This window comes from Pimephales promelas, chromosome 3 (assembly GCF_988280905.1).
Source record: "Pimephales promelas chromosome 3, fPimPro1.hap1.1, whole genome shotgun sequence".
NCBI lineage: Eukaryota > Metazoa > Chordata > Actinopteri > Cypriniformes > Leuciscidae > Pimephales > Pimephales promelas.
The window spans coordinates 49172159-49192161 of record NC_142771.1 but is presented as its reverse complement, the minus strand read 5'-3'; the positions used below and the strand labels follow the sequence as shown (position 1 = coordinate 49192161).

General features: G+C 45.1%; 30 non-coding genes and 1 pseudogene across 30 annotated transcripts; all 31 read right to left on the bottom strand.

Moving 5' to 3' along the window:
• Positions 1-33: 33 nt before the first annotated feature.
• LOC148995459 (U6 spliceosomal RNA) lies at positions 34-140 on the bottom strand. Its single transcript, XR_016167765.1, has one exon. It is a non-coding gene; the product is annotated as a U6 spliceosomal RNA (small nuclear RNA).
• A 434-nt stretch (positions 141-574) lies between these two features.
• Positions 575-681, bottom strand: LOC148995458 (U6 spliceosomal RNA). The gene has a single exon (XR_016167652.1). It is a non-coding gene; the product is annotated as a U6 spliceosomal RNA (small nuclear RNA).
• A 434-nt stretch (positions 682-1115) lies between these two features.
• LOC148995457 (U6 spliceosomal RNA) lies at positions 1116-1222 on the bottom strand. Its single transcript, XR_016167539.1, has one exon. It is a non-coding gene; the product is annotated as a U6 spliceosomal RNA (small nuclear RNA).
• Positions 1223-1656: 434 nt separating this feature from the next.
• LOC148995456 (U6 spliceosomal RNA) lies at positions 1657-1763 on the bottom strand. Its single transcript, XR_016167428.1, has one exon. It is a non-coding gene; the product is annotated as a U6 spliceosomal RNA (small nuclear RNA).
• Positions 1764-2197: 434 nt separating this feature from the next.
• On the bottom strand, positions 2198-2304 carry LOC148995455 (U6 spliceosomal RNA). The gene has a single exon (XR_016165114.1). It is a non-coding gene; the product is annotated as a U6 spliceosomal RNA (small nuclear RNA).
• A 406-nt stretch (positions 2305-2710) lies between these two features.
• LOC148995454 (U6 spliceosomal RNA) lies at positions 2711-2817 on the bottom strand. The gene has a single exon (XR_016167319.1). It is a non-coding gene; the product is annotated as a U6 spliceosomal RNA (small nuclear RNA).
• A 433-nt stretch (positions 2818-3250) lies between these two features.
• Positions 3251-3357, bottom strand: LOC148995453 (U6 spliceosomal RNA). Its single transcript, XR_016167208.1, has one exon. It is a non-coding gene; the product is annotated as a U6 spliceosomal RNA (small nuclear RNA).
• A 434-nt stretch (positions 3358-3791) lies between these two features.
• Positions 3792-3898, bottom strand: LOC148995452 (U6 spliceosomal RNA). Its single transcript, XR_016167100.1, has one exon. It is a non-coding gene; the product is annotated as a U6 spliceosomal RNA (small nuclear RNA).
• Positions 3899-4331: 433 nt separating this feature from the next.
• LOC148995451 (U6 spliceosomal RNA) lies at positions 4332-4438 on the bottom strand. The gene has a single exon (XR_016166988.1). It is a non-coding gene; the product is annotated as a U6 spliceosomal RNA (small nuclear RNA).
• A 434-nt stretch (positions 4439-4872) lies between these two features.
• On the bottom strand, positions 4873-4979 carry LOC148995450 (U6 spliceosomal RNA). The gene has a single exon (XR_016165102.1). It is a non-coding gene; the product is annotated as a U6 spliceosomal RNA (small nuclear RNA).
• Positions 4980-5385: 406 nt separating this feature from the next.
• LOC148995449 (U6 spliceosomal RNA) lies at positions 5386-5492 on the bottom strand. Its single transcript, XR_016166876.1, has one exon. It is a non-coding gene; the product is annotated as a U6 spliceosomal RNA (small nuclear RNA).
• A 433-nt stretch (positions 5493-5925) lies between these two features.
• Positions 5926-6032, bottom strand: LOC148995448 (U6 spliceosomal RNA). The gene has a single exon (XR_016166764.1). It is a non-coding gene; the product is annotated as a U6 spliceosomal RNA (small nuclear RNA).
• A 434-nt stretch (positions 6033-6466) lies between these two features.
• Positions 6467-6573, bottom strand: LOC148995447 (U6 spliceosomal RNA). Its single transcript, XR_016166653.1, has one exon. It is a non-coding gene; the product is annotated as a U6 spliceosomal RNA (small nuclear RNA).
• A 434-nt stretch (positions 6574-7007) lies between these two features.
• LOC148995446 (U6 spliceosomal RNA) lies at positions 7008-7114 on the bottom strand. Its single transcript, XR_016166543.1, has one exon. It is a non-coding gene; the product is annotated as a U6 spliceosomal RNA (small nuclear RNA).
• A 434-nt stretch (positions 7115-7548) lies between these two features.
• LOC148995445 (U6 spliceosomal RNA) lies at positions 7549-7655 on the bottom strand. Its single transcript, XR_016166431.1, has one exon. It is a non-coding gene; the product is annotated as a U6 spliceosomal RNA (small nuclear RNA).
• Positions 7656-8089: 434 nt separating this feature from the next.
• LOC148995444 (U6 spliceosomal RNA) lies at positions 8090-8196 on the bottom strand. Its single transcript, XR_016166317.1, has one exon. It is a non-coding gene; the product is annotated as a U6 spliceosomal RNA (small nuclear RNA).
• Positions 8197-8630: 434 nt separating this feature from the next.
• Positions 8631-8737, bottom strand: LOC148995443 (U6 spliceosomal RNA). Its single transcript, XR_016165091.1, has one exon. It is a non-coding gene; the product is annotated as a U6 spliceosomal RNA (small nuclear RNA).
• Positions 8738-9143: 406 nt separating this feature from the next.
• Positions 9144-9250, bottom strand: LOC148995442 (U6 spliceosomal RNA). Its single transcript, XR_016166206.1, has one exon. It is a non-coding gene; the product is annotated as a U6 spliceosomal RNA (small nuclear RNA).
• Positions 9251-9683: 433 nt separating this feature from the next.
• Positions 9684-9790, bottom strand: LOC148995441 (U6 spliceosomal RNA). The gene has a single exon (XR_016166095.1). It is a non-coding gene; the product is annotated as a U6 spliceosomal RNA (small nuclear RNA).
• Positions 9791-10224: 434 nt separating this feature from the next.
• On the bottom strand, positions 10225-10331 carry LOC148995440 (U6 spliceosomal RNA). The gene has a single exon (XR_016165984.1). It is a non-coding gene; the product is annotated as a U6 spliceosomal RNA (small nuclear RNA).
• A 433-nt stretch (positions 10332-10764) lies between these two features.
• Positions 10765-10871, bottom strand: LOC148995439 (U6 spliceosomal RNA). Its single transcript, XR_016165873.1, has one exon. It is a non-coding gene; the product is annotated as a U6 spliceosomal RNA (small nuclear RNA).
• A 434-nt stretch (positions 10872-11305) lies between these two features.
• Positions 11306-11412, bottom strand: LOC148995438 (U6 spliceosomal RNA). The gene has a single exon (XR_016165080.1). It is a non-coding gene; the product is annotated as a U6 spliceosomal RNA (small nuclear RNA).
• Positions 11413-11818: 406 nt separating this feature from the next.
• Positions 11819-11925, bottom strand: LOC148995437 (U6 spliceosomal RNA). The gene has a single exon (XR_016165762.1). It is a non-coding gene; the product is annotated as a U6 spliceosomal RNA (small nuclear RNA).
• A 433-nt stretch (positions 11926-12358) lies between these two features.
• On the bottom strand, positions 12359-12465 carry LOC148995436 (U6 spliceosomal RNA). Its single transcript, XR_016165651.1, has one exon. It is a non-coding gene; the product is annotated as a U6 spliceosomal RNA (small nuclear RNA).
• Positions 12466-12899: 434 nt separating this feature from the next.
• LOC148995435 (U6 spliceosomal RNA) lies at positions 12900-13006 on the bottom strand. Its single transcript, XR_016165025.1, has one exon. It is a non-coding gene; the product is annotated as a U6 spliceosomal RNA (small nuclear RNA).
• Positions 13007-13430: 424 nt separating this feature from the next.
• Positions 13431-13537, bottom strand: LOC148995434 (U6 spliceosomal RNA). Its single transcript, XR_016165540.1, has one exon. It is a non-coding gene; the product is annotated as a U6 spliceosomal RNA (small nuclear RNA).
• A 434-nt stretch (positions 13538-13971) lies between these two features.
• On the bottom strand, positions 13972-14078 carry LOC148995433 (U6 spliceosomal RNA). Its single transcript, XR_016165430.1, has one exon. It is a non-coding gene; the product is annotated as a U6 spliceosomal RNA (small nuclear RNA).
• Positions 14079-14512: 434 nt separating this feature from the next.
• On the bottom strand, positions 14513-14619 carry LOC148995432 (U6 spliceosomal RNA). The gene has a single exon (XR_016165329.1). It is a non-coding gene; the product is annotated as a U6 spliceosomal RNA (small nuclear RNA).
• A 406-nt stretch (positions 14620-15025) lies between these two features.
• LOC148995431 (U6 spliceosomal RNA) lies at positions 15026-15132 on the bottom strand. Its single transcript, XR_016165219.1, has one exon. It is a non-coding gene; the product is annotated as a U6 spliceosomal RNA (small nuclear RNA).
• A 3843-nt stretch (positions 15133-18975) lies between these two features.
• LOC148995430 (U6 spliceosomal RNA) lies at positions 18976-19071 on the bottom strand (annotated as a pseudogene).
• A 434-nt stretch (positions 19072-19505) lies between these two features.
• On the bottom strand, positions 19506-19612 carry LOC148995429 (U6 spliceosomal RNA). Its single transcript, XR_016165108.1, has one exon. It is a non-coding gene; the product is annotated as a U6 spliceosomal RNA (small nuclear RNA).
• Between the last annotated feature and the right edge of the window lie 391 nt (positions 19613-20003).

The following is a 20003-nucleotide window of genomic DNA, read 5'->3' as shown; positions in this document are numbered from 1 at the left end:
AATTCCAGTGAAGGAGGCTTGATCACAGCTGCCAAAAATATGGAGCGCTTCACGGATTTGCGTGTCATCCTTTCGCAGGGGCCATGCTAATCTTCTCTGTATCGATCCAATTTTAGTATATGTGCTGCCTTAGCAAGCACGAGGCCAACTGTCCCGCTCAAGGAATATGTACCCCTCGGGTTCCAGCGAGCCATCACCAAGGTGGTAGGGCAAGCGAGCCATCTACTGAAAGAATGGGTTGGGTAGACTTATCTATGGTATCAAACTACAAGCTCTGAATGGGCTGTGTCCTCCAGGTTTTCGAGAAAGAAATGAGTTGGCGGAAAGCAGAAAACCGGATAATGCGGACAACCTTGACAACATTGAAGGGAAAAGATATCGCCTATGGGGTCAAACCCTGTTCCCTGTCGGCATCTGCTGAGAAAGGGAGTGGACACACTTTGCTGGAAAACTGAGAGTGCCCTATAGACATTGGAGATGCACCAGTTCTTGACACAAGAGATCAAGAATGAAAATACGTTGTGGCAAGAAGGTATGAATCAATTCCAGTGAAGGAGGCTTGATCACAGCTGCCAAAAATATGGAGCGCTTCACGGATTTGCGTGTCATCCTTTCGCAGGGGCCATGCTAATCTTCTCTGTATCGATCCAATTTTAGTATATGTGCTGCCTTAGCAAGCACGAGGCCAACTGTCCCGCTCAAGGAATATGTACCCCTCGGGTTCCAGCGAGCCATCACCAAGGTGGTAGGGCAAGCGAGCCATCTACTGAAAGAATGGGTTGGGTAGACTTATCTATGGTATCAAACTACAAGCTCTGAATGGGCTGTGTCCTCCAGGTTTTCGAGAAAGAAATGAGTTGGCGGAAAGCAGAAAACCGGATAATGCGGACAACCTTGACAACATTGAAGGGAAAAGATATCGCCTATGGGGTCAAACCCTGTTCCCTGTCGGCATCTGCTGAGAAAGGGAGTGGACACACTTTGCTGGAAAACTGAGAGTGCCCTATAGACATTGGAGATGCACCAGTTCTTGACACAAGAGATCAAGAATGAAAATACGTTGTGGCAAGAAGGTATGAATCAATTCCAGTGAAGGAGGCTTGATCACAGCTGCCAAAAATATGGAGCGCTTCACGGATTTGCGTGTCATCCTTTCGCAGGGGCCATGCTAATCTTCTCTGTATCGATCCAATTTTAGTATATGTGCTGCCTTAGCAAGCACGAGGCCAACTGTCCCGCTCAAGGAATATGTACCCCTCGGGTTCCAGCGAGCCATCACCAAGGTGGTAGGGCAAGCGAGCCAACTACTGAAAGAATGGGTTGGGTAGACTTATCTATGGTACCAAACTACAAGCTCTGAATGCGCCGTGTCCTCCAGGTTTTCGAGAAATAAATGAGTTGGCGGAAAGCAGAAAACCGGATAATGCGGACAACCTTGACAACATTGAAGGGAAAAGATATCGCCTATGGGGTCAAACCCTGTTCCCTGTCGGCATCTGCTGAGAAAGGGAGTGGACACACTATGCTAGAAAACTGAGAGTGCCCTATAGACATTGGAGATGCACCAGTTCTTGACACAAGAGATCAAGAATGAAACTAAATAGTGGTAGAAAGGTATGAATCAATTCCAGTGAAGGAGGCTTGATCACAGCTGCCAAAAATATGGAGCGCTTCACGGATTTGCGTGTCATCCTTTCGCAGGGGCCATGCTAATCTTCTCTGTATCGATCCAATTTTAGTATATGTGCTGCCTTAGCAAGCACGAGGCCAACTGTCCCGCTCAAGGAATATGTACCCCTCGGGTTCCAGCGAGCCATCACCAAGGTGGTAGGGCAAGCGAGCCATCTACTGAAAGAATGGGTTGGGTAGACTTATCTATGGTATCAAACTACAAGCTCTGAATGGGCTGTGTCCTCCAGGTTTTCGAGAAAGAAATGAGTTGGCGGAAAGCAGAAAACCGGATAATGCGGACAACCTTGACAACATTGAAGGGAAAAGATATCGCCTATGGGGTCAAACCCTGTTCCCTGTCGGCATCTGCTGAGAAAGGGAGTGGACACACTTTGCTGGAAAACTGAGAGTGCCCTATAGACATTGGAGATGCACCAGTTCTTGACACAAGAGATCAAGAATGAAAATACGTTGTGGCAAGAAGGTATGAATCAATTCCAGTGAAGGAGGCTTGATCACAGCTGCCAAAAATATGGAGCGCTTTACGGATTTGCGTGTCATCCTTTCGCAGGGGCCATGCTAATCTTCTCTGTATCGATCCAATTTTAGTATATGTGCTGCCTTAGCAAGCACGAGGCCAACTGTCCCGCTCAAGGAATATGTACCCCTCGGGTTCCAGCGAGCCATCTACTGAAAGAATGGGTTGGGTAGACTTATCTATGGTATCAAACTACAAGCTCTGAATGGGCTGTGTCCTCCAGGTTTTCGAGAAAGAAATGAGTTGGCGGAAAGCAGAAAACCGGATAATGCGGACAACCTTGACAACATTGAAGGGAAAAGATATCGCCTATGGGGTCAAACCCTGTTCCCTGTCGGCATCTGCTGAGAAAGGGAGTGGACACACTTTGCTGGAAAACTGAGAGTGCCCTATAGACATTGGAGATGCACCAGTTCTTGACACAAGAGATCAAGAATGAAAATACGTTGTGGCAAGAAGGTATGAATCCATTCCAGTGAAGGAGGCTTGATCACAGCTGCCAAAAATATGGAGCGCTTCACGGATTTGCGTGTCATCCTTTCGCAGGGGCCATGCTAATCTTCTCTGTATCGATCCAATTTTAGTATATGTGCTGCCTTAGCAAGCACAAGGCCAACTGTCTCGCTCAAGGAATATGTACCCCTCGGGTTCCAGCGAGCCATCACCAAGGTGGTAGGGCAAGCGAGCCATCTACTGAAAGAATGGGTTGGGTAGACTTATCTATGGTACCAAACTACAAGCTCTGAATGCGCTGTGTCCTCCAGGTTTTCGAGAAATAAATGAGTTAGAGAAAGCAGAAAACCGGATAATGCGGACAACCTTGACAACATTGAAGGGAAAAGATATCGCCTATGGGGTCAAACCCTGTTCCCTGTCGGCATCTGCTGAGAAAGGGAGTGGACACACTATGCTAGAAAACTGAGAGTGCCCTATAGACATTGGAGATGCACCAGTTCTTGACACAAGAGATCAAGAATGAAACTAAATAGTGGTAGAAAGGTATGAATCAATTCCAGTGAAGGAGGCTTGATCACAGCTGCCAAAAATATGGAGCGCTTCACGGATTTGCGTGTCATCCTTTCGCAGGGGCCATGCTAATCTTCTCTGTATCGATCCAATTTTAGTATATGTGCTGCCTTAGCAAGCACGAGGCCAACTGTCCCGCTCAAGGAATATGTACCCCTCGGGTTCCAGCGAGCCATCACCAAGGTGGTAGGGCAAGCGAGCCATCTACTGAAAGAATGGGTTGGGTAGACTTATCTATGGTATCAAACTACAAGCTCTGAATGGGCTGTGTCCTCCAGGTTTTCGAGAAAGAAATGAGTTGGCGAAAAGCAGAAAACCGGATAATGAGGACAACCTTGACAACATTGAAGGGAAAAGATATCGCCTATGGGGTCAAACCCTGTTCCCTGTCGGCATCTGCTGAGAAAGGGAGTGGACACACTTTGCTGGAAAACTGAGAGTGCCCTATAGACATTGGAGATGCACCAGTTCTTGACACAAGAGATCAAGAATGAAAATACGTTGTGGCAAGAAGGTATGAATCAATTCCAGTGAAGGAGGCTTGATCACAGCTGCCAAAAATATGGAGCGCTTCACGGATTTGCGTGTCATCCTTTCGCAGGGGCCATGCTAATCTTCTCTGTATCGATCCAATTTTAGTATATGTGCTGCCTTAGCAAGCACGAGGCCAACTGTCCCGCTCAAGGAATATGTACCCCTCGGGTTCCAACGAGCCATCACCAAGGTGGTAGGGCAAGCGAGCCATCTACTGAAAGAATGGGTTGGGTAGACTTATCTATGGTACCAAACTACAAGCTCTGAATGCGCTGTGTCCTTCAGGTTTTCGAGAAAGAAATGAGTTAGAGAAAGCAGAAAACCGGATAATGCGGACAACCTTGACAACATTGAAGGGAAAAGATATCGCCTATGGGGTCAAACCCTGTTCCCTGTCGGCATCTGCTGAGAAAGGGAGTGGACACACTTTGCTGGAAAACTGAGAGTGCCCTATAGACATTGGAGATGCACCAGTTCTTGACACAAGAGATCAAGAATGAAAATACGTTGTGGCAAGAAGGTATGAATCAATTCCAGTGAAGGAGGCTTGATCACAGCTGCCAAAAATATGGAGCGCTTCACGGATTTGCGTGTCATCCTTTCGCAGGGGCCATGCTAATCTTCTCTGTATCGATCCAATTTTAGTATATGTGCTGCCTTAGCAAGCACGAGGCCAACTGTCCCGCTCAAGGAATATGTACCCCTCGGGTTCCAGCGAGCCATCACCAAGGTGGTAGGGCAAGCGAGCCATCTACTGAAAGAATGGGTTGGGTAGACTTATCTATGGTATCAAACTACAAGCTCTGAATGGGCTGTGTCCTCCAGGTTTTCGAGAAAGAAATGAGTTGGCGGAAAGCATAAAACCGGATAATGCGGACAACCTTGACAACATTGAAGGGAAAAGATATCGCCTATGGGGTCAAACCCTGTTCCCTGTCGGCATCTGCTGAGAAAGGGAGTGGACACACTTTGCTGGAAAACTGAGAGTGCCCTATAGACATTGGAGATGCACCAGTTCTTGACACAAGAGATCAAGAATGAAAATACGTTGTGGCAAGAAGGTATGAATCAATTCCAGTGAAGGAGGCTTGATCACAGCTGCCAAAAATATGGAGCGCTTTACGGATTTGCGTGTCATCCTTTCGCAGGGGCCATGCTAATCTTCTCTGTATCGATCCAATTTTAGTATATGTGCTGCCTTAGCAAGCACGAGGCCAACTGTCCCGCTCAAGGAATATGTACCCCTCGGGTTCCAGCGAGCCATCTACTGAAAGAATGGGTTGGGTAGACTTATCTATGGTATCAAACTACAAGCTCTGAATGGGCTGTGTCCTCCAGGTTTTCGAGAAAGAAATGAGTTGGCGGAAAGCAGAAAACCGGATAATGCGGACAACCTTGACAACATTGAAGGGAAAAGATATCGCCTATGGGGTCAAACCCTGTTCCCTGTCGGCATCTGCTGAGAAAGGGAGTGGACACACTTTGCTGGAAAACTGAGAGTGCCCTATAGACATTGGAGATGCACCAGTTCTTGACACAAGAGATCAAGAATGAAAATACGTTGTGGCAAGAAGGTATGAATCCATTCCAGTGAAGGAGGCTTGATCACAGCTGCCAAAAATATGGAGCGCTTCACGGATTTGCGTGTCATCCTTTCGCAGGGGCCATGCTAATCTTCTCTGTATCGATCCAATTTTAGTATATGTGCTGCCTTAGCAAGCACAAGGCCAACTGTCTCGCTCAAGGAATATGTACCCCTCGGGTTCCAGCGAGCCATCACCAAGGTGGTAGGGCAAGCGAGCCATCTACTGAAAGAATGGGTTGGGTAGACTTATCTATGGTACCAAACTACAAGCTCTGAATGCGCTGTGTCCTCCAGGTTTTCGAGAAATAAATGAGTTAGAGAAAGCAGAAAACCGGATAATGCGGACAACCTTGACAACATTGAAGGGAAAAGATATCGCCTATGGGGTCAAACCCTGTTCCCTGTCGGCATCTGCTGAGAAAGGGAGTGGACACACTTTGCTGGAAAACTGAGAGTGCCCTATAGACATTGGAGATGCACCAGTTCTTGACACAAGAGATCAAGAATGAAAATACGTTGTGGCAAGAAGGTATGAATCAATTCCAGTGAAGGAGGCTTGATCACAGCTGCCAAAAATATGGAGCGCTTCACGGATTTGCGTGTCATCCTTTCGCAGGGGCCATGCTAATCTTCTCTGTATCGATCCAATTTTAGTATATGTGCTGCCTTAGCAAGCACGAGGCCAACTGTCCCGCTCAAGGAATATGTACCCCTCGGGTTCCAGCGAGCCATCACCAAGGTGGTAGGGCAAGCGAGCCAACTACTGAAAGAATGGGTTGGGTAGACTTATCTATGGTACCAAACTACAAGCTCTGAATGCGCCGTGTCCTCCAGGTTTTCGAGAAATAAATGAGTTGGCGGAAAGCAGAAAACCGGATAATGCGGACAACCTTGACAACATTGAAGGGAAAAGATATCGCCTATGGGGTCAAACCCTGTTCCCTGTCGGCATCTGCTGAGAAAGGGAGTGGACACACTATGCTAGAAAACTGAGAGTGCCCTATAGACATTGGAGATGCACCAGTTCTTGACACAAGAGATCAAGAATGAAACTAAATAGTGGTAGAAAGGTATGAATCAATTCCAGTGAAGGAGGCTTGATCACAGCTGCCAAAAATATGGAGCGCTTCACGGATTTGCGTGTCATCCTTTCGCAGGGGCCATGCTAATCTTCTCTGTATCGATCCAATTTTAGTATATGTGCTGCCTTAGCAAGCACGAGGCCAACTGTCCCGCTCAAGGAATATGTACCCCTCGGGTTCCAGCGAGCCATCACCAAGGTGGTAGGGCAAGCGAGCCATCTACTGAAAGAATGGGTTGGGTAGACTTATCTATGGTATCAAACTACAAGCTCTGAATGGGCTGTGTCCTCCAGGTTTTCGAGAAAGAAATGAGTTGGCGGAAAGCAGAAAACCGGATAATGCGGACAACCTTGACAACATTGAAGGGAAAAGATATCGCCTATGGGGTCAAACCCTGTTCCCTGTCGGCATCTGCTGAGAAAGGGAGTGGACACACTTTGCTGGAAAACTGAGAGTGCCCTATAGACATTGGAGATGCACCAGTTCTTGACACAAGAGATCAAGAATGAAAATACGTTGTGGCAAGAAGGTATGAATCAATTCCAGTGAAGGAGGCTTGATCACAGCTGCCAAAAATATGGAGCGCTTCACGGATTTGCGTGTCATCCTTTCGCAGGGGCCATGCTAATCTTCTCTGTATCGATCCAATTTTAGTATATGTGCTGCCTTAGCAAGCACGAGGCCAACTGTCCCGCTCAAGGAATATGTACCCCTCGGGTTCCAGCGAGCCATCACCAAGGTGGTAGGGCAAGCGAGCCATCTACTGAAAGAATGGGTTGGGTAGACTTATCTATGGTATCAAACTACAAGCTCTGAATGGGCTGTGTCCTCCAGGTTTTCGAGAAAGAAATGAGTTGGCGGAAAGCAGAAAACCGGATAATGCGGACAACCTTGACAACATTGAAGGGAAAAGATATCGCCTATGGGGTCAAACCCTGTTCCCTGTCGGCATCTGCTGAGAAAGGGAGTGGACACACTTTGCTGGAAAACTGAGAGTGCCCTATAGACATTGGAGATGCACCAGTTCTTGACACAAGAGATCAAGAATGAAAATACGTTGTGGCAAGAAGGTATGAATCAATTCCAGTGAAGGAGGCTTGATCACAGCTGCCAAAAATATGGAGCGCTTCACGGATTTGCGTGTCATCCTTTCGCAGGGGCCATGCTAATCTTCTCTGTATCGATCCAATTTTAGTATATGTGCTGCCTTAGCAAGCACGAGGCCAACTGTCCCGCTCAAGGAATATGTACCCCTCGGGTTCCAGCGAGCCATCACCAAGGTGGTAGGGCAAGCGAGCCAACTACTGAAAGAATGGGTTGGGTAGACTTATCTATGGTACCAAACTACAAGCTCTGAATGCGCCGTGTCCTCCAGGTTTTCGAGAAATAAATGAGTTGGCGGAAAGCAGAAAACCGGATAATGCGGACAACCTTGACAACATTGAAGGGAAAAGATATCGCCTATGGGGTCAAACCCTGTTCCCTGTCGGCATCTGCTGAGAAAGGGAGTGGACACACTATGCTAGAAAACTGAGAGTGCCCTATAGACATTGGAGATGCACCAGTTCTTGACACAAGAGATCAAGAATGAAACTAAATAGTGGTAGAAAGGTATGAATCAATTCCAGTGAAGGAGGCTTGATCACAGCTGCCAAAAATATGGAGCGCTTCACGGATTTGCGTGTCATCCTTTCGCAGGGGCCATGCTAATCTTCTCTGTATCGATCCAATTTTAGTATATGTGCTGCCTTAGCAAGCACGAGGCCAACTGTCCCGCTCAAGGAATATGTACCCCTCGGGTTCCAGCGAGCCATCACCAAGGTGGTAGGGCAAGCGAGCCATCTACTGAAAGAATGGGTTGGGTAGACTTATCTATGGTATCAAACTACAAGCTCTGAATGGGCTGTGTCCTCCAGGTTTTCGAGAAAGAAATGAGTTGGCGGAAAGCAGAAAACCGGATAATGCGGACAACCTTGACAACATTGAAGGGAAAAGATATCGCCTATGGGGTCAAACCCTGTTCCCTGTCGGCATCTGCTGAGAAAGGGAGTGGACACACTTTGCTGGAAAACTGAGAGTGCCCTATAGACATTGGAGATGCACCAGTTCTTGACACAAGAGATCAAGAATGAAAATACGTTGTGGCAAGAAGGTATGAATCAATTCCAGTGAAGGAGGCTTGATCACAGCTGCCAAAAATATGGAGCGCTTTACGGATTTGCGTGTCATCCTTTCGCAGGGGCCATGCTAATCTTCTCTGTATCGATCCAATTTTAGTATATGTGCTGCCTTAGCAAGCACGAGGCCAACTGTCCCGCTCAAGGAATATGTACCCCTCGGGTTCCAGCGAGCCATCTACTGAAAGAATGGGTTGGGTAGACTTATCTATGGTATCAAACTACAAGCTCTGAATGGGCTGTGTCCTCCAGGTTTTCGAGAAAGAAATGAGTTGGCGGAAAGCAGAAAACCGGATAATGCGGACAACCTTGACAACATTGAAGGGAAAAGATATCGCCTATGGGGTCAAACCCTGTTCCCTGTCGGCATCTGCTGAGAAAGGGAGTGGACACACTTTGCTGGAAAACTGAGAGTGCCCTATAGACATTGGAGATGCACCAGTTCTTGACACAAGAGATCAAGAATGAAAATACGTTGTGGCAAGAAGGTATGAATCCATTCCAGTGAAGGAGGCTTGATCACAGCTGCCAAAAATATGGAGCGCTTCACGGATTTGCGTGTCATCCTTTCGCAGGGGCCATGCTAATCTTCTCTGTATCGATCCAATTTTAGTATATGTGCTGCCTTAGCAAGCACAAGGCCAACTGTCTCGCTCAAGGAATATGTACCCCTCGGGTTCCAGCGAGCCATCACCAAGGTGGTAGGGCAAGCGAGCCATCTACTGAAAGAATGGGTTGGGTAGACTTATCTATGGTACCAAACTACAAGCTCTGAATGCGCTGTGTCCTCCAGGTTTTCGAGAAATAAATGAGTTAGAGAAAGCAGAAAACCGGATAATGCGGACAACCTTGACAACATTGAAGGGAAAAGATATCGCCTATGGGGTCAAACCCTGTTCCCTGTCGGCATCTGCTGAGAAAGGGAGTGGACACACTATGCTAGAAAACTGAGAGTGCCCTATAGACATTGGAGATGCACCAGTTCTTGACACAAGAGATCAAGAATGAAACTAAATAGTGGTAGAAAGGTATGAATCAATTCCAGTGAAGGAGGCTTGATCACAGCTGCCAAAAATATGGAGCGCTTCACGGATTTGCGTGTCATCCTTTCGCAGGGGCCATGCTAATCTTCTCTGTATCGATCCAATTTTAGTATATGTGCTGCCTTAGCAAGCACGAGGCCAACTGTCCCGCTCAAGGAATATGTACCCCTCGGGTTCCAGCGAGCCATCACCAAGGTGGTAGGGCAAGCGAGCCATCTACTGAAAGAATGGGTTGGGTAGACTTATCTATGGTATCAAACTACAAGCTCTGAATGGGCTGTGTCCTCCAGGTTTTCGAGAAAGAAATGAGTTGGCGAAAAGCAGAAAACCGGATAATGAGGACAACCTTGACAACATTGAAGGGAAAAGATATCGCCTATGGGGTCAAACCCTGTTCCCTGTCGGCATCTGCTGAGAAAGGGAGTGGACACACTTTGCTGGAAAACTGAGAGTGCCCTATAGACATTGGAGATGCACCAGTTCTTGACACAAGAGATCAAGAATGAAAATACGTTGTGGCAAGAAGGTATGAATCAATTCCAGTGAAGGAGGCTTGATCACAGCTGCCAAAAATATGGAGCGCTTCACGGATTTGCGTGTCATCCTTTCGCAGGGGCCATGCTAATCTTCTCTGTATCGATCCAATTTTAGTATATGTGCTGCCTTAGCAAGCACGAGGCCAACTGTCCCGCTCAAGGAATATGTACCCCTCGGGTTCCAACGAGCCATCACCAAGGTGGTAGGGCAAGCGAGCCATCTACTGAAAGAATGGGTTGGGTAGACTTATCTATGGTACCAAACTACAAGCTCTGAATGCGCTGTGTCCTTCAGGTTTTCGAGAAAGAAATGAGTTAGAGAAAGCAGAAAACCGGATAATGCGGACAACCTTGACAACATTGAAGGGAAAAGATATCGCCTATGGGGTCAAACCCTGTTCCCTGTCGGCATCTGCTGAGAAAGGGAGTGGACACACTTTGCTGGAAAACTGAGAGTGCCCTATAGACATTGGAGATGCACCAGTTCTTGACACAAGAGATCAAGAATGAAAATACGTTGTGGCAAGAAGGTATGAATCAATTCCAGTGAAGGAGGCTTGATCACAGCTGCCAAAAATATGGAGCGCTTCACGGATTTGCGTGTCATCCTTTCGCAGGGGCCATGCTAATCTTCTCTGTATCGATCCAATTTTAGTATATGTGCTGCCTTAGCAAGCACGAGGCCAACTGTCCCGCTCAAGGAATATGTACCCCTCGGGTTCCAGCGAGCCATCACCAAGGTGGTAGGGCAAGCGAGCCATCTACTGAAAGAATGGGTTGGGTAGACTTATCTATGGTATCAAACTACAAGCTCTGAATGGGCTGTGTCCTCCAGGTTTTCGAGAAAGAAATGAGTTGGCGGAAAGCATAAAACCGGATAATGCGGACAACCTTGACAACATTGAAGGGAAAAGATATCGCCTATGGGGTCAAACCCTGTTCCCTGTCGGCATCTGCTGAGAAAGGGAGTGGACACACTTTGCTGGAAAACTGAGAGTGCCCTATAGACATTGGAGATGCACCAGTTCTTGACACAAGAGATCAAGAATGAAAATACGTTGTGGCAAGAAGGTATGAATCAATTCCAGTGAAGGAGGCTTGATCACAGCTGCCAAAAATATGGAGCGCTTTACGGATTTGCGTGTCATCCTTTCGCAGGGGCCATGCTAATCTTCTCTGTATCGATCCAATTTTAGTATATGTGCTGCCTTAGCAAGCACGAGGCCAACTGTCCCGCTCAAGGAATATGTACCCCTCGGGTTCCAGCGAGCCATCTACTGAAAGAATGGGTTGGGTAGACTTATCTATGGTATCAAACTACAAGCTCTGAATGGGCTGTGTCCTCCAGGTTTTCGAGAAAGAAATGAGTTGGCGGAAAGCAGAAAACCGGATAATGCGGACAACCTTGACAACATTGAAGGGAAAAGATATCGCCTATGGGGTCAAACCCTGTTCCCTGTCGGCATCTGCTGAGAAAGGGAGTGGACACACTTTGCTGGAAAACTGAGAGTGCCCTATAGACATTGGAGATGCACCAGTTCTTGACACAAGAGATCAAGAATGAAAATACGTTGTGGCAAGAAGGTATGAATCCATTCCAGTGAAGGAGGCTTGATCACAGCTGCCAAAAATATGGAGCGCTTCACGGATTTGCGTGTCATCCTTTCGCAGGGGCCATGCTAATCTTCTCTGTATCGATCCAATTTTAGTATATGTGCTGCCTTAGCAAGCACAAGGCCAACTGTCTCGCTCAAGGAATATGTACCCCTCGGGTTCCAGCGAGCCATCACCAAGGTGGTAGGGCAAGCGAGCCATCTACTGAAAGAATGGGTTGGGTAGACTTATCTATGGTACCAAACTACAAGCTCTGAATGCGCTGTGTCCTCCAGGTTTTCGAGAAATAAATGAGTTAGAGAAAGCAGAAAACCGGATAATGCGGACAACCTTGACAACATTGAAGGGAAAAGATATCGCCTATGGGGTCAAACCCTGTTCCCTGTCGGCATCTGCTGAGAAAGGGAGTGGACACACTATGCTAGAAAACTGAGAGTGCCCTATAGACATTGGAGATGCACCAGTTCTTGACACAAGAGATCAAGAATGAAACTAAATAGTGGTAGAAAGGTATGAATCAATTCCAGTGAAGGAGGCTTGATCACAGCTGCCAAAAATATGGAGCGCTTCACGGATTTGCGTGTCATCCTTTCGCAGGGGCCATGCTAATCTTCTCTGTATCGATCCAATTTTAGTATATGTGCTGCCTTAGCAAGCACGAGGCCAACTGTCCCGCTCAAGGAATATGTACCCCTCGGGTTCCAGCGAGCCATCACCAAGGTGGTAGGGCAAGCGAGCCATCTACTGAAAGAATGGGTTGGGTAGACTTATCTATGGTATCAAACTACAAGCTCTGAATGGGCTGTGTCCTCCAGGTTTTCGAGAAAGAAATGAGTTGGCGGAAAGCAGAAAACCGGATAATGAGGACAACCTTGACAACATTGAAGGGAAAAGATATCGCCTATGGGGTCAAACCCTGTTCCCTGTCGGCATCTGCTGAGAAAGGGAGTGGACACACTTTGCTGGAAAACTGAGAGTGCCCTATAGACATTGGAGATGCACCAGTTCTTGACACAAGAGATCAAGAATGAAAATACGTTGTGGCAAGAAGGTATGAATCAATTCCAGTGAAGGAGGCTTGATCACAGCTGCCAAAAATATGGAGCGCTTCACGGATTTGCGTGTCATCCTTTCGCAGGGGCCATGCTAATCTTCTCTGTATCGATCCAATTTTAGTATATGCGCTGCCTTAGCAAGCACGAGGCCAACTGTCCCGCTCAAGGAATATGTACCCCTCGGGTTCCAGCGAGCCATCACCAAGGTGGTAGGGCAAGCGAGCCATCTACTGAAAGAATGGGTTGGGTAGACTTATCTATGGTACCAAACTACAAGCTCTGAATGCGCTGTGTCCTCCAGGTTTTCGAGAAAGAAATGAGTTAGAGAAAGCAGAAAACCGGATAATGCGGACAACATTGAAGGGAAAAGATATCGCCTATGGGGTCAAACCCTGTTCCCTGTCGGCATCTGCTGAGAAAGGGAGTGGACACACTTTGCTGGAAAACTGAGAGTGCCCTATAGACATTGGAGATGCACCAGTTCTTGACACAAGAGATCAAGAATGAAAATACGTTGTGGCAAGAAGGTATGAATCAATTCCAGTGAAGGAGGCTTGATCACAGCTGCCAAAAATATGGAGCGCTTCACGGATTTGCGTGTCATCCTTTCGCAGGGGCCATGCTAATCTTCTCTGTATCGATCCAATTTTAGTATATGTGCTGCCTTAGCAAGCACGAGGCCAACTGTCCCGCTCAAGGAATATGTACCCCTCGGGTTCCAGCGAGCCATCACCAAGGTGGTAGGGCAAGCGAGCCAACTACTGAAAGAATGGGTTGGGTAGACTTATCTATGGTACCAAACTACAAGCTCTGAATGCGCCGTGTCCTCCAGGTTTTCGAGAAATAAATGAGTTGGCGGAAAGCAGAAAACCGGATAATGCGGACAACCTTGACAACATTGAAGGGAAAAGATATCGCCTATGGGGTCAAACCCTGTTCCCTGTCGGCATCTGCTGAGAAAGGGAGTGGACACACTATGCTAGAAAACTGAGAGTGCCCTATAGACATTGGAGATGCACCAGTTCTTGACACAAGAGATCAAGAATGAAACTAAATAGTGGTAGAAAGGTATGAATCAATTCCAGTGAAGGAGGCTTGATCACAGCTGCCAAAAATATGGAGCGCTTCACGGATTTGCGTGTCATCCTTTCGCAGGGGCCATGCTAATCTTCTCTGTATCGATCCAATTTTAGTATATGTGCTGCCTTAGCAAGCACGAGGCCAACTGTCCCGCTCAAGGAATATGTACCCCTCGGGTTCCAGCGAGCCATCACCAAGGTGGTAGGGCAAGCGAGCCATCTACTGAAAGAATGGGTTGGGTAGACTTATCTATGGTATCAAACTACAAGCTCTGAATGGGCTGTGTCCTCCAGGTTTTCGAGAAAGAAATGAGTTGGCGGAAAGCAGAAAACCGGATAATGCGGACAACCTTGACAACATTGAAGGGAAAAGATATCGCCTATGGGGTCAAACCCTGTTCCCTGTCGGCATCTGCTGAGAAAGGGAGTGGACACACTTTGCTGGAAAACTGAGAGTGCCCTATAGACATTGGAGATGCACCAGTTCTTGACACAAGAGATCAAGAATGAAAATACGTTGTGGCAAGAAGGTATGAATCAATTCCAGTGAAGGAGGCTTGATCACAGCTGCCAAAAATATGGAGCGCTTCACGGATTTGCGTGTCATCCTTTCGCAGGGGCCATGCTAATCTTCTCTGTATCGATCCAATTTTAGTATATGTGCTGCCTTAGCAAGCACGAGGCCAACTGTCCCGCTCAAGGAATATGTACCCCTCGGGTTCCAGCGAGCCATCTACTGAAAGAATGGGTTGGGTAGACTTATCTATGGTATCAAACTACAAGCTCTGAATGGGCTGTGTCCTCCAGGTTTTCGAGAAAGAAATGAGTTGGCGGAAAGCAGAAAACCGGATAATGCGGACAACCTTGACAACATTGAAGGGAAAAGATATCGCCTATGGGGTCAAACCCTGTTCCCTGTCGGCATCTGCTGAGAAAGGGAGTGGACACACTTTGCTGGAAAACTGAGAGTGCCCTATAGACATTGGAGATGCACCAGTTCTTGACACAAGAGATCAAGAATGAAAATACGTTGTGGCAAGAAGGTATGAATCCATTCCAGTGAAGGAGGCTTGATCACAGCTGCCAAAAATATGGAGCGCTTCACGGATTTGCGTGTCATCCTTTCGCAGGGGCCATGCTAATCTTCTCTGTATCGATCCAATTTTAGTATATGTGCTGCCTTAGCAAGCACGAGGCCAACTGTCCCGCTCAAGGAATATGTACCCCTCGGGTTCCAGCGAGCCATCACCAAGGTGGTAGGGCAAGCGAGCCATCTACTGAAAGAATGGGTTGGGTAGACTTATCTATGGTATCAAACTACAAGCTCTGAATGCGCCGTGTCCTTCAGGTTTTCGAGAAATAAATGAGTTGGCGGAAAGCAGAAAACCGGATAATGCGGACAACCTTGACAACATTGAAGGGAAAAGATATCGCCTATGGGGTCAAACCCTGTTCCCTGTCGGCATCTGCTGAGAAAGGGAGTGGACACACTATGCTAGAAAACTGAGAGTGCCCTATAGACATTGGAGATGCACCAGTTCTTGACACAAGAGATCAAGAATGAAACTAAATAGTGGTAGAAAGGTATGAATCAATTCCAGTGAAGGAGGCTTGATCACAGCTGCCAAAAATATGGAGCGCTTCACGGATTTGCGTGTCATCCTAGCGGTGCCTGGGAACCGTTCGTCTGTCTGCTTCGACCAATCACGTCTCTGCATGTCCATCTTTCACATTTTTTGGACAGCCCATCAGATCGCAGCATTTCCATTTTCTCCATTTTACGACAGCCAATCACCGTGGCCCCTTTCCATCATTGCCGGATCATGCGCAGTAAGTCCACCTCCTATAAATCATATTTTTCACTTTTTTCATTAGTTATTTTGGTAAAAGCCACGCAAAGTCCGACATATTTTTGTGAGTTATTTTTGAAAAAGCCGCGTGAAGTGTAAGTCCATGATTACTAGTTAATTAACTAGCTTTAATTCATAGTTTTTTAAATAAACTTTTACATTGTTTTATTTAAGAAGGTGACATCGAGGTAAGATTTTAAGTTTACATTGTGTTAGGTAACGTTAAGAGACGTCGACGTTGTTGCTTTGTTTAGTCTCCTAACTATCTTAGCTAAGAATGAATGAATGAATGACAGAGAGAAATTAATGGGTTTAACTTACATTGTTATAATTGGTATTACGTGGGTGCAACACCTGATATTGTGTTTGAATTAATGAGTTTTGTGTTGTGTTCAGGTGTTGCACCTGGTGTTTACCAACTGATAATAATCTTAATATGATTGTACTAAATTACTTTTATATCTGCTACTACTATGTATCAATAAACACTGAGGTACTATGCATTAATATATTATACACTGAGGTACTGTGTATTCATATATAATACAGCCTACTATCTAATGCCATCTACATACAGGACTATTATAGTAGTGAGTTAAAACAACCCACAATGTGCTGAAGAGTTACAAATTTAAAGTGAATAGTTAGAATTGTATTTACTCTAGTAATGGAAGAAGATGGCATCCAAAGCAAAAAGCACAGGGCTATAAGCTTTTATGGTTTTATAAGGTTAAACCTTCATAAGGTTTTCTGTTTTAGGGGTCTGGTCTTCTGAGGCAGGAAACAGGCCGTCACCCTGCCAGTGAAAGTGGCATGACCTGTATCTGAAGGTAAATTTAGATAAAGTGTTGTGTACAATCATAAAACATAAAGCTATGTCATATTGAAAGGGGTCACATATGATTCACTGCCAAACAATATTACAGTTTGAAAAATGTCCCGTGCATTTTAGGGGACAAATGCCTTTGTTTAGAGGGACACAGACATATATTTGTGGATTTCATATACAAAGGTATAGCCTCAATACTGTCCTAAAATTATGTAGTGTTGATGTTGTTGTCTCTATTATTAAATTTAATTTTCTTTTCCTTTAACCTGTAGCCTTCCAGGTCAGTGTCCTTTTTCAATGACACCTGGTCCCTTATCTACATCATCTGCTGCTACACCAGGGAAGATGGCAACACCTGGGTAGATGGCAACACCTGCTCTCACCTCTCACCACAACTTTTACTATGGCATCAGTAAGTAATGAGTATTTACTGATACTGATATTTACATTTTTAGCATATTCAAATATATGCAGTGTAATAATAATAATAATAACAATAAATGTAATAATAATATATTATTATTATTATTATTATTATTATTACATTTAACAGTTTTCCAATGAGGACACCACTGCACCCTCCGCCCCAACAGCTGTGCCCACCAGCCTAGCTTCTGCTCCTCCGTACTTTCTGATCGTCCTAGCCTCTCTTCCCACTGCTACAACTACAAGTCCCTCTGGGACACCTGCCATGGCTCCAGCAGCACCACAGCAAGAACTGGTAGGTCCTTTGTGACATGTAAACAGTGTGAAAGATGTAATATTTTTCTGCCTGTGATATTGTTGTTATTTTATTTTTATATATGAAGAGTTCATATATAAAGAACTCTTTATGAAGAGTTGCATCGATGCAAAAGCCTCTAGGTGCCATTTGAAATTTTCTTCTAGAATGACAATTTTTATCAAGCTTGTATATTTAAGTTCAGTGATTTCACTTAAATGGCAATGATAATTACCTATTAATTGTTATTTAAGTGAAATTGCTGAACTTAAATATACAAGTTTGATAAAAATCATCATTAAAGAAGAAAATTTCAAATGGCATTTAGAGGTTTTTGCATCTGAACTCTTCATATGCATATATTTAACAGGCTGAGGATGAGCGCAGTATCCCAGGGATGGACAGAGTGGACAGCCTGGCAGAGTACTTGGTGGGACTGAGGAATGAAACTGGACAAACACTTAACTCCCAGCAGGCCAGTACCATCATCCCCCTGCCCAGTGGCCAGACTGTTGTCGTGGCCACAGCCAGTATTATGGGTACATATACTTTCCCCAAAATGCTGGTATTTCACTTCACCAGTGGATGGAGGAGATGCGGAGGAAGAGGGCAGATAAGAAATAAACTGTTCAATATTCATCCCATATAGGTCTGGTCTGGCATTTCAAAAATAATTAACATAACAGAAAAAACACTGTATATTACAGTTTTTTGGTGTGAGCCTGATTTTGTCTTTTATATATTTTTGTTACCAGTTGACCAGAATCTTCTTCCTTTATTTCTTTTTTTATTTGGTTTATTTATTTATTTTATATTTGTATTTTATATTTAATTGTTCAATTCTTTTTTATATGTGCCATGCTTACTGTGTGTGTGAGAGAAAGAGATAATTAAGATGAATATTTTGCAATAAATGTTTAATATATTAAAACAGCAATCCTTTATTTATTGCCAACATTCACTCAGAGAAGACAATTACATTGTTGCAGTTCTTTCAATTCTATTTTATTTCATTTTAAATTAGATTGTATTAATGAATTGGGTATTTTCTCAAGCAAATATGTAAATTACATACATACAAATAACACATATGAATACAGTAATAACTTTTTATCATTAATCATTCTGCGAGCCTGAGTCAAAACACTTTTGCAAAAATCCACCTTAACTATTTATTATTATTATTATTATTATTATTATAGACCTACATCTAATATAGTAAATTTGAAGGAACTCCATATTCATATGGGTAATAAATAAATATAAACATGTATCCATACAATGAGAAATAAGTTTTTATAAAATAAGTGTTAAGGCATAAAAGCACATGACATTTATACATTTATGTTCATTCATTAAGAAACGATTAGAAAAGATATTGGGTGATTTTAAACTTGTCAGAGGTGGGATTCGAACCGACGTCGTTCACGTCAGTGATTTATCAATGAAACATATAAAAAGGCAATTTTCTAAAAAATATGAATAGCAATCTACCAAAAATCAAACAGACGGGTCAAAGGTGGATTTACCTTTTCCCTTTCCTTTCATTTTTTTCTCTTTTTTCCTTCTCTTTTCTCTCTTTTTCCTTTTCCCTCTTCTTCCCCTTCTTCCCCTTCTTTTTCCCTCTTCCCTTCCTCAAACAGACTATTGTTCCCCAGCTTTTTCGCAGGGGCCATGCTAATCTTCTCTGTATCGATCCAATTTTAGTATATGTGCTGCCTTAGCAAGCACGAGGCCAACTGTCCCGCTCAAGGAATATGTACCCCTCGGGTTCCAGCGAGCCATCACCAAGGTGGTAGGGCAAGCGAGCCATCTACTGAAAGAATGGGTTGGGTAGACTTATCTATGGTATCAAACTACAAGCTCTGAATGGGCTGTGTCCTCCAGGTTTTCGAGAAAGAAATGAGTTGGCGGAAAGCAGAAAACCGGATAATGCGGACAACCTTGACAACATTGAAGGGAAAAGATATCGCCTATGGGGTCAAACCCTGTTCCCTGTCGGCATCTGCTGAGAAATGGAGTGGACACACTTTGCTGGAAAACTGAGAGTGCCCTATAGACATTGGAGATGCACCAGTTCTTGACACAAGAGATCAAGAATGAAAATACGTTGTGGCAAGAAGGTATGAATCAATTCCAGTGAAGGAGGCTTGATCACAGCTGCCAAAAATATGGAGCGCTTCACGGATTTGCGTGTCATCCTTTCGCAGGGGCCATGCTAATCTTCTCTGTATCGATCCAATTTTAGTATATGTGCTGCCTTAGCAAGCACGAGGCCAACTGTCTCGCTCAAGGAATATGTACCCCTCGGGTTCCAGCGAGCCATCACCAAGGTGGTAGGGCAAGCGAGCCATCTACTGAAAGAATGGGTTGGGTAGACTTATCTATGGTACCAAACTACAAGGTCTGAATGCGCCGTGTCCTCCAGGTTTTCGAGAAAGAAATGAGTTGGCGGAAAGCAGAAAACCGGATAATGCGGACAACCTTGACAACATTGAAGGGAAAAGATATCGCCTATGGGGTCAAACCCTGTTCCCTGTCGGCATCTGCTGAGAAAGGGAGTGGACACACTTTGCTGGAAAACTGAGAGTGCCCTATAGACATTGGAGATGCACCAGTTCTTGACACAAGAGATCAAGAATGAAAATACGTTGTGGCAAGAA